This window comes from Coturnix japonica, chromosome 12 (assembly GCF_001577835.2).
Source record: "Coturnix japonica isolate 7356 chromosome 12, Coturnix japonica 2.1, whole genome shotgun sequence".
In the NCBI taxonomy this organism is placed as follows: Eukaryota; Metazoa; Chordata; class Aves; order Galliformes; family Phasianidae; genus Coturnix; species Coturnix japonica.
In genome coordinates, this window is record NC_029527.1 from 15251850 (window position 1) to 15268963 (window position 17114).

Consider the following 17114-nt stretch of genomic DNA (forward strand, 5'->3'; position numbering starts at 1 on the left):
TTTGTGTTTGTTTTCGCTTTTATTGTATTCTTTCTATCTCCCAATACTAACCTGCCCCTCCTCCTCAAAAAGGGAATTGGTGATAGGAGAGAGGCCTCTGATTTGTTCTGCATGTTGTCTGCTCAGGGGGTTTGGGTGGGCAGAGGGGATGCCCCCATGCTGCTGCTTGCTCAAGGCCAGCTCTTCAGCTGTTGTGTTTCTCTAATCTGATAATCTAGGAGAATATCTGGGACTCAAAAAGAGGCCTGGAGGAAGGTGTTATCTGGTGGGGCAGCCTGTGCCTGCTGGGGGCTGTGGTAATGGAGGGCTCTTCTCTCCACGGCAGGTCAGACCCTTGAGTTTAGTACAGGATTTGATGTGTGCTCAAGGAGCGGCATCTCTGCACTTCTCTCTGCTGCTCCTGCATTTAACAGAATAGCTCCCAGCCACATCACTGTCAGATTTATATTGTCTGGCAACATTACGCTGCAGCAGTCATCTCAGTGCTGGGCTGCCCGAGGGGTGCCACTGCTGCCTGAAGCCCTCTGGGCTCCCTGTGCCCGGCTGGGAGCAGTTGGGAAGGTGAGGGCACACCTGGGGGGAGAGGGGAGGGGTAGAGCTCAGCTGCTTGTACACAGCCGATCATGGGAAAAACCTGAGGGAATGGTTTAGTTAATTCCTGTGCAAGCTGTATATAAGTGCTACGTGGACTGTGTGCAGTCTGTAGTTGTAGCAGATTTCTGTGTTCTTCGTGGGGTCTTTTTGCACTGGAGTCCTCTGTGCTGTGACAAGAAAGAAGAACAGTTTAGCTAGCAAATAATCTTCAAGATATGTTCTTAATTACTTTTATTTTCCGTACATCTTTCATGACATAGCAAGCTCCTGTACGTATGTGACCGGTTTCCTTGTGGCTCAACCAGCAGCTCAGGGCTATGGGACTGAATGGCCAGGAGCAGTTGCCAGAAGGCAGAAAATTTAAAGCTGTGCTCATAGCTCCTACTTGACAGCCCAGTGCTAATCATAAGCTGCTTAGCCTTTGAGGATCAAGTAATATTCTTAATGCTGTACAGGCTGTATAAAGTTCATGTTTTTGGTGTTCGCACACAAATGAGTAAATAAGTCATGGCTTTTGTAGGGACAGAACTGGGATTGGTCATCAAAATATGCATAAAATAATGTAGAAAATCGTGGGAAAGCCTTGCAGCTTGGTGAATAATTGCAAGGAGCACGTGTGTGACTTAGTCTCTGAGCGGCTTTACCCCATGGAAATACTAGTTAAAGCATAGGTTTCAGTGTATTAGTGATTTTATGACCTGTATAAAAATGTCAAGTCAAACAGCTGCCTACTAAATTATTCAGTGTATTGATAGAATAATGACTTTGAAGATGGAGTTATTGGGCTGAACTCTTTAAAGAGGAATGGGGAGGGGAAGAGAGTCACTGTGCTTGATTCCAGCTGGATGCTAGCAGGACCTCTGTGCCACATGCCATCTCAGAGCAGCAGATTTGACTGGAAGTAATAGATGGGATTGCTTTTGACACTGATGTGAATTTTATATTGGATGCGTTGTTGGCAGAGCTGGGTAGAAAGATCAGAAACCCATAAAAATGGGCTTACCTGCTGAATATTAAAACTGCCTATTAAAAAGGCATAATTAACCTTATTTATTAATTTTTTTTTTTCCAGGAAAGAGCTCTAGCAATGTACATATAAAAATAACTATCATGTGTGCACAAAGGAATGCAGTTCGTGATTGATTTCTGAGTTACAAACATGCAAGAATGTGTCTTGAAGTGTTTCATATGGGATAATATAAAAATATATCCAAAGTATTGATATGATCTTACAACACATTACTATGTATGTGTACTTACACCATCCTACAGTCTGCATGTGTACAAAGAATGTTTTGTAACATACGTAGATAATTTTCCCTTATTCTTGTGCATTACCTTGAAAGTCAATACAAAGATTGCAGCTACTGTAGATATCTCTGCTTATTTTCAGATTTTTCCATGCTTTAGGAAAGCTGTTGGTCTCCTTTTTGCCTCCAGAACATATTTTCCCATCAATCATGGGACAGCAGCCACAACAAATCTGTTTTACTGATAATCCATGTTTGGGGAAACAAGGCAATTAACCAGCTGGTGGAGGCAGCAGCTGAGGCAGTGGGGCTGCTGGGAACCAACCAGCTCTGCCTTGGGCTGCCCCAGTGTCTGCATCTCCAAGCAAGCATGCATGTTTCACAACCAGAAATGTTTGGCATCTCTCTTGAGCTCTGCTCATCCATCTTAGTGCCATGGCCAGGCTGAGCAATGGCTTCTCTTAACACAAGCCATGCTGCAGTGATGCTCCCTCAGAGGGGGTAGTGGTTTACTTAGTGAGAAACAAGTTACAAGTTTGTGCTTTATTCCCCCCCTAAAATGTTCATGTTATGAAAGTTTCATTGTTTTTATTTAGACCCAAACATCCTTTTGTAATTTCCATTCTTGAGATCCTGGATGCTTTGCCCTTACTGATAGCACTCAAATGTGGCTCTCACAGCCCTCAGAGATCCCCTGACAGATCAGTGGGATCAAAATCTGATCCAGTGCTGCTTTGCTGTGCTCAGAACCAGGCTTGCTCGTGTAGGTGTTCTGCCTATAGAGTTGAAATGGCATTTGGCCGAGTCTCTTATCCAGATTCATGGGATTTACCGTTGCTGAATTTCAGCTCTGACCTTCACAAAGTGGATTTTGCTGTCTGGTGATGCTGCTCATGCAGGTCTGCCCACAGCTCCTAGCTGCTCTTCATCTTCCTCCCATACCCCAGTGCTGCAGCAGCTTACAAGGCATCACCCCTCAGCACAGCAGTGTTAGCCTTTGGAAAGCATGTCTGTACTAATGGGCTCTTCTCCTTGCAGCACGGCATAGCACTTGCTTGAGTTTTAGTGTCATGTGCCAACGGAGCCAGGCAGAAGTACCTGAGAGCAAAAAAGAGCAGCACGGTGCTGCAGAGTGCTTCTATTCGCTCTTCTTGAGAATGGTGCAGTTACAATGTGATGAATGAACTTTTCAGCCTTCTCTGCCGTGGAAAGGAATGCTGTGCTTGGTTTATGTGATGAGGGCCATGAACTTCTCCTGCTTCTTATGACACAAACTTGCGTGCAAAAGTGTGAAGGCAAAACCGTGCTCCTCCAGGCCAACACCAACCCTGTCTCCTCCTGCCATGCTTGCTTTATAGCTGTGCTCATTAATACTCTTAGATTGCCTGTGGTGTAGGAGTAAGGATGGAGCTACATGCTTTTCTCCTGCATCTTGTACATCTATTAATGTAGCCGAACTAATTGCTTGATTAAGCTGAATGGGGTGTAGTAGTGGGGAGAGCATCTTGGCAAAAAAAAGTGAATTGTTATTAGGGGAGAATTGCTGCGTTGGTAAGTTTGCAGCAGTAGAATGTGGTGCATGTAAGGAGAGTAATTTATGGATGTATTTAAAAAAGGGGAGGGGAGGGAGATTTGTGGCTAATCCTAATCTTTTATTTAATTTTTTTCCTAATTTTCCCTGAAAATAATACCATTTATTCACGATGTTGCTGCAATAATTGAACCAGTGGAAGGAGAGGAAGAAGAAAGCTGCCTGTATCAATCAGTACTTGAGACTCCTCTTCTGCTTTGATAGATCCCAAGGCTGGGTAAACTTAGCTTGTTCTACTGCTCCCATGAAAAGGGCTTGCTATCACTAGGATGCAGACTAATAGATTTCTGTGCTTCTGAATTTGGACAGATAATGTTGCAGCAAACTTTCTCCCTTCCTCTCCTCCAGTCATGGCCTAGTGACTCTGAGAGAATACACTGATTAAATATTCCCTGTTCTTTTGCCTGGAGTTGCTGCAGGGTCAGGAAGTTAAAGAGGGGAAGAGGATTGCTGGAAGGAGTCCCTTCCTTCATGGTCCTTTACTGTTATCAAATCATTTTAAAGGAAATGCTTTACTACTGATGTTGTAGCTCATTTCAGATATGTTCAGTCCTTGCTCAGTTACTTCCACTTGCCTTCTTGGTTTTTTCCCCTCCTCTTAGGTTTGTAGCTGGTATTTGCTGTTTGCTGGTATTTCCAGATGCATCAATTAGCTTCATTCCATAAATGTTAGTTTACAAGGAACTTCACATACAATCTCTGGTTGTCTAGAATGAGTTCTCCATTATTCTCCAGTATTTTATGAATCCTTTGGAAGAACCTCCAACTGAGATATAATTTCATATCACAGATTTCTGATTAGTGATGTAATTGCACCGAACTGGAAATCCTGAATGCTGTCTCCTGAGAAGTGAGATTTATTGTACTTCAGTCACTTATGACATCTTCTGCACTTCGGAAACTTCTGAGAGGCTTTTGCTCTTGCTGTGTACCATCGATTTTATTATTGCATTTGCTTGCTTTTCTTGCTATGTATTGCTTAGAGCAGACTTGAAAAAAAAAAAAAAAGATAAATGTATTTCAATAGTTCTCTGCTGTATATTAAGACTGCAAATGATTGACTGTTCACTTATCAGTTTCCTGCTCTCTGCAAAAACTCTCTCTGTGTGTGTGTAGTTGGTGCTTGAAGTCAAGGTGGCTTTTGGCACTGTTGCTAGTTGTCCCCAGTGGCATTCAGGACGTGCTAAGTTGATTGCATGAATCAATCTCTAAAAAAGCAGCTCTGTTGAGCTATAATTTGGCATTTCAAGAGGCTTTTCCTGAAGGCAAAGGAACAAGGAGCACCTCCTCAGTTACCCCTGCTTGGGGCTCTTCCTCCCCTCACCTGGCAGCCTCCAAGAGAGCAGCAGCACATGCTTCCCCTGCAAATGTCCTTGCAAATGGATGTACAAATGGATGTGCAAATGGAGGCCAGGCACCAGGAGGACGTGTGTTTATGTAGTTGATGTGGGTATGCTTAACTTCTAAGCCCTGCACTGTCTATGTATCTGTGCGCTGTGACCCAGTTAGGTAACATGGCAATCTGTGTAAGAAACCAACCTAGAAAGAACAAGACCTTGTTTTTGGAGAACATGGTGTTGAGGGAGTATGTGGGCGATCTGAAATGTCTCCTGGTTTGCAAGGACAGGGAACAAATTAAAAAGGAAAAACAAACAATTTAATGGTGATGGAGCTGTAGCTTCAGCAAGTATAGACTGTGGGCGTGCATCCATTTTATCTCACTGTAGAAGATTATTCCTCAACACACAAGGTCACAAAATCTCACACTTCTGAGTATTAGAAGATGATCTTGCTGAAAGTTTAAAATGTATCACCAGCAGCAGATATTTAAGGCCTTCATTTACAGCAATCAGGGGACTATGTGAATACCTGCCTTAGCTTGCAAATAAACACTAAATTGTCAGCTCAAATAAAAACAGAATGGTAAAATATGCCAAGTGGAAATCAACAATCAAGTGCTAATTATTACGGGTTATGTAGATACTAATTACTCAGTTACTTATGTGGTTTTTTTACTGACCTTTTTTGCTTGGCATTTTGTAATTGGTGACAAGTGATTAGAGACATTTCCTTATTAGACTTCTGATTTTGGCTTCTGGCATTGCAATCCTGGTCAAAAAAGATTTAATATAAGAGTGATAGGAGCAAGAAATGAAGGGAAACTAATGGTCCACTCCCTTCTCTGCTAGCGTAGACTGTTAACTTCAGCTTGCTCCTTCATGCAAAGAATCACTCAGATATGACATTGAACAATATCCTTTCCGCCGTGCCCTTCAGCTGGCTCAGGCTCCTGGCCAGGTGCAGCTGCACAAGTCACCAAGCGGAGACTGGAAAAGAAATACAGAAACTGATGGGAACCTCTTACGGTTCTGGTAAATCTCAGTGTTTCAGAACCTGTTGGTTTGTGTCTGGGACAGAGCTGGGACAGATGTGTGCTGGTGGCTGTGTGGGTTGCTCATGCCCCCTCCATGCCCTGGGGAGACACATCAGGGCACAGGCTTGGGTCTTGAACAGCCTTAAAGATGCATGTGGGATCTTGACATCTCATTCAAAATTAAAAATACAGATCTGTAGCTTACATGATGGTGAATAAAAATACGGTTGTTAGCAGGAAGTTGTTACAACCCACCCCCTTCTGTTGCTTGGAAAAGAAGAAGCAGAAGACTGCAAATGAGAGGCTACGTAACTTAGTAAGAGATATCGCGTGCATAAAACTGGCTGTATCTACAGTGATTTTTCCCTTTGTCATCAAAGCCTGACGTTCTGTTAGATAACCTTTGGTAAGTGGCCGGATTGATGCACTGTACGCAAATGAACACAGGATCTCCTAATCAGCAATTTGGAGAGACAACGGCATCTCTCAGAAAATGCAAAACAACTACACACCTGTCTTTACTTTGCATTTAAAGTGGAAGGAAGGGTGATGGTCACATCCTCCACTGTCAGTGCAGACTCCTGGAGTTAGTCTGGGCTTTTGAGAAATACATGAGCCTGTATTTCCTCGTGGAAAAATAGCTTTGAAAGAGGATCTTTACATGCATGTGTCTGTTCCCTGTGTCTGGTCAGAAAGCAATGTATTCCGAGCATATTCTGATGGAGCAGAGAGGCCTGTTATGAGTAACATAATTTCAAGGGTTACACAGCTTAGTGGTGCAATTTATGAAGCAGTTGCTGAATCACTGTGAGGTTTCTTCTATGATCTCTGAAGAATTCTGTTGTCTAAAGATTATTATCAATATGCAGTCATGCAGGTCAACGTTCTTTTCATTTGTGAAGCAAATGGCATCAAATTGCCTTTTAAAGCCTAGAAATCCAATAGAAGTGTGTGTGCTCTTCTCCACATGGTGAGACTGAGGTTTTCTGTTACTTAAAAATAACACTTTGAAATATTACATTTTCTTTTTTTTTTTTTTTTCTTATAATAAACTACATGAGACCTCTATTTTGGTGGCATTTTACTTTGAAGTTAAACCAATCAAACCATAGGAGAGCTATGATAATGATTAGTCTTTTCCATTATTATTATTGTTTTGCATGAGATAGGATACACTTAGAGAATGCTCTTGGCTGCCTTGTTAAACTATATCTAAATGCACAGGAAATGCTTACAGGGGAAATGAATACTGGATTTATATTTCAGCTTTGGAAAACTCTTCTGTTTCACTCCTGTCATCAATCTGTTGTATTGATAAGCAATGTCCAACTTCAGGAACAGGAGGCACGGTGAGCATTGGGATGTTGATGAGGACTGGGATGTTGCTGAGGAAGGGCTTCCATCAGCTTCAGCTCTTTGTTGGCCTTTTTGCTTTTCATCTGTTGACATAACTACTGAGATGGTGGTACTTCAGTGTTAATGTCCTCTGGTTTTGAGAGAGCAGCTGAGGCAGAACAGGGATGCTGGTTTGCGTTGGTAAATGTGCTCCAGGTGCAGGGGTAGAGAAGGCAGTGTGAGAAATTGCAGTGAGCTTCACCTTTCTGTATGAGGCTGAGAGGGCTGCAGAAAGTGAGTATAAGCAAGGAAGGGATCAGAAGCATTTGATTATTTAATAAACTATATTAATAAGCTCGGAGGCTTGCAGGTTTGCAGCTCTCACATTTTTAGCTTACAGTGAAGTGAAGAATGTTGTGTTTATAGAAGGAGCAAAAGCTTTGAAAGATTCCAAGCTTATATTAGAAAGCAGAAACAGGGAAGCCCTTAAATGGTATCTGGTGGATTTGGGGTAAAGATAGATCTGTAGTCAGAGAGCCTCTGCAGTGCTTAATTTGAGACTGGAATGAGGCAGAGAGAGATGTGAAGTCTCATGGCTTTCTTAAGTAGTAAGTATGAAAGATGTGGAAACAGGACAAGACTGGGCTGCTGGATTGGTGGTCATGCCTGAGTAGATAAGTTGTGTAAACACCAGCACACAGCAGAGCTGGGATGAAAAAAAAGATGAAAAATCAGCAAATGAGTTGAATGTTTGAAATGAACAAAGGAAAATTTTGTTTGGGGATTCAGAGCCTGATGCCTCAATAACGTTCCTGCCACTGACCAGGGTTGGTTCTTGCCCACAGAAATATAACCCTTCCTGTGTACTCTTATCTTGCATAAGCATTCTGGGGATGGATGCTCTTGGAATGTCAGCATTTGCATAATATGCTGATGAGCTCCCAGGTGTGAAACACACCTCAGCTTTCTGTGGGACAGCTTCTTTCAGCCATCTCAGTGCCACTATAAACTTGGAGTGCGATGTGAAGATGTCTGCTGGCAGCAGATGAGATCAGCTCTTAAGGCTTTCATCAGTTCCCGCTGTTGCCAGCTCCTGAAAAACTATCTTTACCTGAAAAAGCAAATTTGGGGTGTGATTATATAGTATTTCTGTGAAAGAAAGATGGAAAATAGAAATAGAGGCACTGCTTTAAGTGATTTTTTTCCTTGAAGTATATGCTGCTCTTTTGCAGGGTTGTGTAAACCTGAATTTCTTTTTAGGCATTTTGGAAGCCTCAGCTTTCAGAACAAGTGGAGTGGTGGCTGGGGAGCCACATTAAAAGAGGGTTGTTGCTTTTTTCCTTTGGAGACAATTTCATATCTGCATTCTGAAGTTCCTCTCCAATCCTTCTGTTGACGAGGGATGCAGACAAACCTGGATCTGCTAAATGCAGTGCCTTCCTCAGTGTCACCTAAGGGAGAGCGCTGGTTCCCTTTGGTACCTGTTCCCATCTGTTCTCCACCTGAATTGCGGTGTGTATTTGAATGGATGGGATGCAATGGCCCTGAGCTGTGGGAGGCTTTGTATTTAGCAGAATTGCCTGGGCATTGCTGGATGTTTGCTGGTAATGTAGTTTAAATGCTTTAGCATTTCAAGCCTGCAAATCCAGTTCAGTGCTTCTTGTGAGGATAAAGTGCAATTACTTTAATCAGTTTCAAACACATGACGACAAAGAGCAGTGTTTGGTTTCTTACAAAATATTTAAGGGATGAAATACTGTTTTGAATGTAAAGCATCTCCTGGATTTGTTTATTTCCTGGTTTTTGAGTTAATATCACTCCGCCAATGGTAAATGTTGAGAGAAATCACCCCTGAAGGCATTTCTGGTGGTGGAAGCTGAAAGTTCTGAAGGCTTTCAATACATCGGTACTGATGGTTTAATCTGGTAATTAGAAGTTACAGTGTGTGCTTCTTTAACTGGAGTCACCTGTTCTACTGAAGTTATCAGTATATGAAGCACTGTGTGGGCATGCAGTAGGTCTGCTGTCCTGCTTGAGCGAGCACCTGATCTCAGAGCTCCTACAGAAGCAAGCAGCAACAGGAGTAGTAGTTGGTTACATGTGCTGGGGTTGTGGGGGAAGAGAGAAATGATCTGATCCAGTCTCCCACACAAGCACCAAAAAAAGCCCTGGCTCAATTGTGCACACAGGCATGACAGGGCTTTAAAAAACAAAACACAAATGCAGTTCTGAAGGTCGTGTGCTTTGTAAGTAGCCTCCTTTCTGCTTTGGCACAGTGCTTTATGAGCCGAGGGACTGCTTGGAGATGGGTAGGCAAGCCTAGAGAAAATTAGAGCTTTAAAAGCAAAAACCAGAGAGCTTTTATTGTACTGAGCAGCAAGGGATAGATTCTTTGGGATCTAAAAATACATTGGTCATGAGGGTTAACTAATGGTGGTGCTGGAACTCCTTGGGAAATGGCTCTGGGATTTGGGTGGATGTACTGATGTGTAGCAGGGGGTGGGGGAGCAGCTGAGGGTTTCTGCCACCTGTTGGAGGCCTGAAGTTAGTTGTGGCTGGGGAAGATGGGATTCCACATCAGGTGCTATAGCAGGCTGAAGGTTTATTGGCCCTTAGTGAATTAATCAGAGTTGTAGAAACAAGGAGCTGCTTAATGCTCAGTACCACACCTGTTGTCTGCAGGAAGCAATGGGAGGGATCCTTGTGTGCTGGGGGAACTGGTGTAGAGAGTGGTGGAAACCTCCCAGAGAGCACCCAGCCAGCGCCCCATGTTGACTGAAGGTACTGAAGTGATCAGAGATGGCCTCTTTGCAAAATGAGTTAACATGAGTAAGAATGAATTTAATGACTTACAGTATCAGTATAACTAACTTTCCCTATGTGTTACTTCTTTCAGGTATTGGAACTTTGACTGAAGAGTACATATCATGCACTGGAGAAGGTAATAATTCCTTAATACTAATTACGATTTGCTGATTCTGTTTTTTATGGTCTTGAAGTAATTACACTGAATGTCTGTATTTTTGTATTGTTTAGACAATGCAGTCTGTCCCTGTGTTTTGCAGTGCATTGACTATAGTTTTTGTTTAGGTGGCTGTTGAAAGTCTTCACTGGAGTTCTTTAGGATATATGCTGCTTTTAGGGAATCTTATATTGGAAGTTTTATAGAAAAGATGAAACAGTTTGCCTTCAGAAAGCTGTAAATGCAGTGCTGTTAGAAACACTGTACGTGACTTAATGAAGGAACCATTTACAAAATAGGATTGATGACTCGGAGTGCTTTCTGTTTTGTCTTTGTTTTTTGTTACTAGATTTTCAGAGTTGGTGCTTAGTTGATCATTGAATGATCATTTCTGTAGATGAACTATCAAAAGAAAACCGTCACCTCTGAAACTCAAATTTATCTTAATGGTACCTGAGCTTGAAAGTCCAAATGAATCAATATTGCTTGTTGAGGTGGCTTTTTCCTATATATTCTGAAATGCTCTTGTTCTCTCTAGATAGCACTGAAGTATTGAACATGAATACAGGTGTGGCAGTTTACTCTTTAGAGTCCAGCCCTGGTCAGACTGTGTTTTCTTTTGTGTCCCTACTGTGTTGCCCTTCTCCTTGACATGGGGCTTTCACGTCGTTGATTTCTACAGATAAAAGTTTCTACCAATTTAGAACATACTTTTGAAGATGAACTGTATTGTTACCATCGAAAAGGAGCAAAAACCAGCCAGAGTTCAAAATAAAATACTTAAAAACGCATTTTTCTTCTCAGTTGTAGATGTTTTTGATCCGACTGTTGGGTGAGGTCATAAATGCCTTATCAATTAATTTCTTGATGCTTTTAATTGGAGTAGTTGAGATGCATCTCCTTGTGCTGGGTGTGGCTTACAATATAAGCTGAATTACTGCTCTTTAGATGTGGTAAAATATTCTTATTCAGCATGGTCTTTTAAATTTGTCAAGCTCTCTGTGTGAGACGTTCAAAGATGGAATGATAAATGTTGTGATACCACATTCTAGTGGTTTGAATGGCAAAGCTTATTTCTTAATATTAAAGATGACTTTGAATAATGGTCTTCTCATGCCTTTGGTCAGTACTCTTAAACTCAGAGCCCTTTCTCAGGTGAAGACACAGGTGACACAAGTACCTTCAATGGGGACCATAAATTCAAGGTTTTTTTTCACCTCTAGGTTCTAGGGGACAGCAGGATTTCCTTGTCCATGCTATTAAGTAGTGCATGTTTCTTGCTCAGGCATAAGCAAAGTACAGGAATCCAAGTTTGAGGCTTGTTTTCTGGTCTGTTTGGGAAATCAAAACTGGATGAAGAAAATGTTAGTGAGTTTTATTAGTGCAATAAAATGCTACTTTACCTGTAAGGTAATTAAAACTGCCACATGCAAATGGTCACCTTATAAAGCCTGTAGCATCTGTGGATTGTTTTCAACCACCAGGCTTACAATGTATTTTAATTAGAAATACTACCACCAGGCATAGTCTACAGTTGTGCTGCAGAAATGTCCTCTTGTGTGTAGGGTTGCTGAATGTGTTGGGCAGTAGCTCAAGAAATGGAAGTTACAAGGGATGTTCTTGTCTACACAATGACATGGTCACAGACCGTGTCTGTGTAGTGGTTAATTAAGGCATGGCTTAAAATGAAAGCTTTCCTACCACTGACATTCAGCATCCGAGTGGTCTTGAAGTTGTACCCCTGTTCACCAGTTATACAGCAGAGTGAAATTATGACTTTTTTATTTAAGTTCTTGTAAGGAAGCATTTTTCTTGAGCCTTCTTACTCTCTTCTTATGTAGTGGTAACAAGTACATATTACTTCTCTTCATAAGAACATGATGAATACAAAAGCACTAATCAGATAGTTGGGAAATAAAGCCCAAAGTGCATAGTAAAGTGATACTGGGACATGGGTGCCTGTCAGTGTCTTTTGCCTGTTTTTGGTTGTCTATGAACTGACCTTTCTGCAGCCTCTATGTAGGTTAGGAACAAAAATAGCCTCCTGATAGTTCTGCTGGAGTCTCCTGTAATTGCAGAATGTTGGGTTTGTTTTTTTTCCAGTGTTTCAAGGCTGGAGTGTATTTATAGGCTGGTGTTGCTGTTTATCCTCTGGGTTTTAGATTTGCTTTTCTTCTGCCTCTTCTTAACTTCTTGCAATGCTTAAGTGTAGAGGCACAGTATATTGTGAGGACGCTGCTAAAAGACTGAGCATTCAAATGAATAGAAAAGTGTTCGAGTCTGAAGATGGAGGTGTCTGAGATAAACTACTTCTATTTAATAAAAAAAAGGTAGAGTGCTTTAAACAACAACCGTCTGGGTAGCTGCTGTCAGAAGCACTACTTAAAAGGAATGAGGAACTGTCCTAAGGAAGGATTGCTGTATTGAAAGATAAACTGCTGAATCACTGGAAGCGAGTAAGCGGTGCGGAGTCTTAAGAGGCTCTGCAAAAGTAAAATGGCTGCTGTAATTCAATTAAAATCACAGTAGGATTTGTTGTTTTGAGATGGTGCATCCGTCATCCTGTATCTCCTGATGGCTGAAGCCTCGAGGGATGCTTAAGTGAGTGCAGTGCTCCTGAAAAATGCTGGAGTGACAGTTCTGGCCAACATGATCCTCTGTTTACGCAGACATCTGCATTTTCCTCAACATACCTATTGAGTCTGGGCTGCTGCATGGGCTTTGTGCAGTTGCCATTTTGCAGTAGATTACTAATCTGAATCAAGTGTCAGTTTATCCTGCAAGCAGGAAGAGGAACACCATGTCGTTTCTGGTGAATAAATAATCAGTTGATAACAAGATAATGTCGAAGATAGCTGGTTCAGTGCCATTTATTGTATTTAGGTTACAGAGACTGCGGATGTAGGCTGGAGCATTTAAAGCAACTTTTTACTCCTTTCAGAATTTCCTTGAAGAAAGCAGTCTATGCTAGAGAACTCATGCTAGAATGCATGAGTTTAAAAGGCAGAAAATAGCTCCTCATAGGACCTTCACCAGTTTGTGTTGTTTGCAAATCATATCTGTCTGCCTCCTTGGGGCTGAAGAACTACAGATTCATTTGCTGTTATTATCCTGATAAGTAAATTTCAAACCTTCCGTATCTTTATATTGGGTTGTTGTTTCTTGTAGTCAACCAGGGCAAAAGGCAGTAGTGAGCTACAAGACCTTTTTCAGAGGGAGAATTTCTTTGGCTCAGATGGTTTGATCAGCTTCAAAATGAATGTGAAAGAGCTTGCTCAGGTGTTCTCTGAATATAACCATACAGAAGCCCTCTAGGGCAGCAAAACTGAAAGCAGAACCTGTGTTTTGAATGAAGATGGCTGCTGTAATTACAAATATTGGAAGTTATTCCTCATATAAGGGGGAGAGAGAGCTGGAAGCAGACTGCTGGCAGGTATGCAGTGTGCTGAATGAAAATGTAAGCAGGTAAGCCCCAGCAGGACAGCTGTAGTGGTTCTTCCCCAACTGTTATGCAATGAAAACACGTATGTTCACAATAAGCATTAAATGGATCACTAGGAAGGATACTTGGTCTCTTATTTTCCAACCCGACTTTCCATAAGTCTTGAGGTTGGATTGAAAAGAAGGCTTGGGGTAAGCAGAGACCTCCTTGCAGGGCAGAAATCCCATGAGCTTTGCTGGATGGATGTGTATGGGCAGAGCAGCTTTGTTCTGGGTCTGTAATTCAGAGTAGTTGTGCCTGTTTTTGGTTGCAAGGACAGGGAACAGAGCTGCAAAGCATAGCTTTTATTTTAGATTTTGCATAACTTATTTCAACATGTGGTTGTAGTGTTTGAGGGTCTGAGTGATGTGTCAGTTTGAGTGCTCCCAGTTTTCTTCATCAGTGACATCCATCTAGAAAACAGAGAAGGACTGAAACACAAGGCCAGGCTGGATGTGACTCTGGGCAGCCTGGTCTGGTGATTGGTGACCCTGCACATAGCAGGGGGGTTGGAATGAGATGATCGTTGGTCCTTTTCAGCCCAGAGCATTCTATGATTCTATGACTGATCCATAAAAAAGGTTTTGTCCTTAAGTGAGAAGAAATCAGGTTTAGTTGAGTATCACTTGTAATCATGTTGAATTGCACAATTTACTGTTCCTTTTTGGTGAGTAGAAGAAGAAAAGTTTCTTGCTACAGGTGATACGACAGGTATGACGGTGGTTTTGACTGTTACTGAAATGGCTTCTTTGCTTTCAAATCTTTTGTTAATTGTTTGAAATGTCTTGAATGTGCCCTTAGCAAATTTCAATTGCATCAATTAACATTTAGGAAATTCATATCAGGCTATTAGAATATTAAACATTTACTTTAGAAATGTAAATGAAGTGCACCAAGTTTGCATCTCAGGTGCCCCTTGACCCCATACATTCATTAGGCAAAAAATGCTTGAGACAGCAAATGGTGTTTTGATACTGAAATGATAACGTTAGGACTGCAGGCATCCTTAATACTGTACCAGTTTAAGTTCTCTGCTCAGATTCATTATACTGGCCTGTTTGGAAAAGGAGAGATCTCCGGCTAGAAATTAAAGTCAAGACTAAGGCAGTGTTTGGATGAGAGAATCATAGAAGTTTTGAAGTCTATTTTGAATCTTCTTACTTTGATTCAAGAGTCATGGTTGAAGTTAATGTCTTTATTGAGAAGGAGAAGATCTTTTCATCTTGCTCACCTCATTGAACCCGATTGTTGTATATACTGAATTTCGTCTCAGGAAGAGATACATCTAGTGTTGTAATTTCTCATGATCGCTCTTTAAAATAATACAGCTTGCATAAAACTCATTTTGTTTACATAAAATAGTCTGGAAGGATCCGCAGAGATGGAGTACAACTGCCCTGCTCAGAGGTTTCTTGTGTAATGTTATTTCAGTAGTTATTGAGGACAGCTGCCACTCATACCCTGTGGCACGAAGGCATCAGAATGTGACTCATTGCATTTTTTTGCCTCCAGTGTGTAATTCCTTCTAGTCTCTTTCCATCACTTCTCATCTTCAGCTCCCCTGCCACTTCTTAGAAAATCTTTCAGAAGCTATTACGTGTCTCACACCCACTGCTTTAATTCCTCTTCACATGAAACAGTTCCTTTCGATCCATTCTTTCCTGTAGCATTCTTTCACTCGGTCTGTATTTCCTTTTGTGCTTGTGACTCATTACCCGTTATGAGCATGCAGTAGCATATTCTTGTTGTCACTTTGCTGTAATGAATGTATTTTGATAGCCCAATATTTCCAGAATATGGAGTAATGCAGATAGCAAACCGCACTGCAGGCAGCAGTGAAGTTCATGGGAGCTTGGATCAACTTTGTGGTGCCCTTCTTTGAAGCAGTTCAGAGATGTTTTACTTTCACATTTTCCTCTTATCCTTGTTCCTGTTGTTCCTCTATATGTGCTGATTTTAAGCTCTCTGATCCTTAGCATCCAAGCATCGTACATCGTTTGCTTTCTTTCTGGGGCAACTTGCATGTGGTTGACTCCCTCAGCCTTGCCTTGGGACCAAGTGATGTGCTCCAGGCTCTCCCCATCACCTATGAGAGCTGTCCTTGTTTCTCCTTACATCAGTCTGCTGTTGATTTCTGTTACACCTTATGTTTACCATTTTATAGCTAGCTATGTTCCTCCTTATCAGTTTGTAATGGGGTCACACTGATGAGCCTGACAGTGGGCAACAACCACCCCACCAAGGCTGCAGAGAAGCTGGAGAACGGTGAGCCTCTCTGCTAGCACCAAGTGTATTTCTTTCTTCAGCATCTGTTGAGACTCCTGTGTTGTGCGCTAATTACCATTGCCATTTAATTAAGCTGCATACAAGTTGGGGGTGGATGTGGTTGCATGCAGGCCCTGAAGTCTCAGCTGTTCCTGTGGAGCCAGGATTCCAGATTACACATGTGATGTTGTGTGCAGGACCAGAAGGGCTCGTGGCTATGGCATATGCTGTATGGATGGATGCTGCCTCATTAGAATTCATCTGCTGGTATTCCCTATAAACCCAATTAATTTCATTAGTGTGAACTTTGTGTGTCTAACCAGGTGTAAGTGTTCTTTCTATAAAGTCCTCTGGCCACATTTGTCTCCTCTCTAAAACACAGACCTCTGCTTGTTCTTTCAGCTGTTGAGAGTCTGCAGCAGTTCGCAGTCATTATGCGGCATTACAAATAACTTCAGACAGGAGATGTGCTGCTTCTCTCTTCATCAGAGCGCTGTTCAGATCTGGAGGTTGCTTCTGTTTTCAGATGGAACTGTAGGTCTGGACTAAGTGTGGGCATCCCAGTGCTAGGCTGTCATCTTATTGTCAGAACTCATCACACACATCTGCCTGATGGCACACGTGGCACGAGTGCTCCGGAGCTCTGGTTCTGCAGTGAGCTTCCCAATGAGATGCTGTCATCTCGGCTGGGTTTTCATTTCTTTGTCTGTAGTGCTTCCTGCAGCTTACAGTAAGCCACAAATCACGCTGTCTTTGCTCATTATGCAAGCCTGTCTCTGGTCAGGGATGTGCGACTTTTAGACTCCGGTAGGCATTTGGATTTTGTTTTTATCTTTAGAGACCTTCCTCCCTTCACCACGCATTTACTATCCACGTTTTATAGATAGGTACATTTCGAGCATTTTTATTACTCCTTGTTCTCTATTTTCATCTCAGTTAATTGTAGCAAATTCACTTTCTGTAGTTATACACAAAGTGGTTGCAGTCATTTTGTTCTTATGCTACAGCCCATAGCAAAACCCATAAATTTCCAGATGACTTTCATTCTCCTTCCTGAGCCATTTTCATGTAATTCTGCACTCCGGTGCTATCTCTGTACTAAAGCTCTTTATGCCGTGCTGTATTTTTAACTAATGATGTGTCACCATACCAGCTTGGATTTTCTTGTATCTATTCTGTAAACAACTAAAGTTCCTTTTAAGGGGGAGGAAAGGAAGGAATGGTGCCAAAGAGTTGTGAGTCGTGTTCGTCTTCATGCAAGC

The 17114-nt window shown here is 41.9% G+C and overlaps 1 protein-coding gene across 6 annotated transcripts in view; it reads left to right on the forward strand.

Annotated features, from left to right (window-relative positions):
* The window catches only part of CNTN4 (contactin 4), a 239861-nt gene that overhangs the window by 22037 nt on the left and 200710 nt on the right, over positions 1-17114 (forward strand). For 4 of the 6 annotated variants that reach the window (XM_032447184.1, XM_032447186.1, XM_015875246.2 and 1 more), the window contains exon 2: positions 10041-10085. The gene's annotated coding sequence lies outside the window, so the exon portion shown is untranslated. Of the gene's footprint in view, positions 1-9853; positions 9926-10040; positions 10086-17114 lie in introns of those variants that run through there. The other 2 variants (XM_015875244.2, XM_032447185.1) reach the window with 2 other exon arrangements.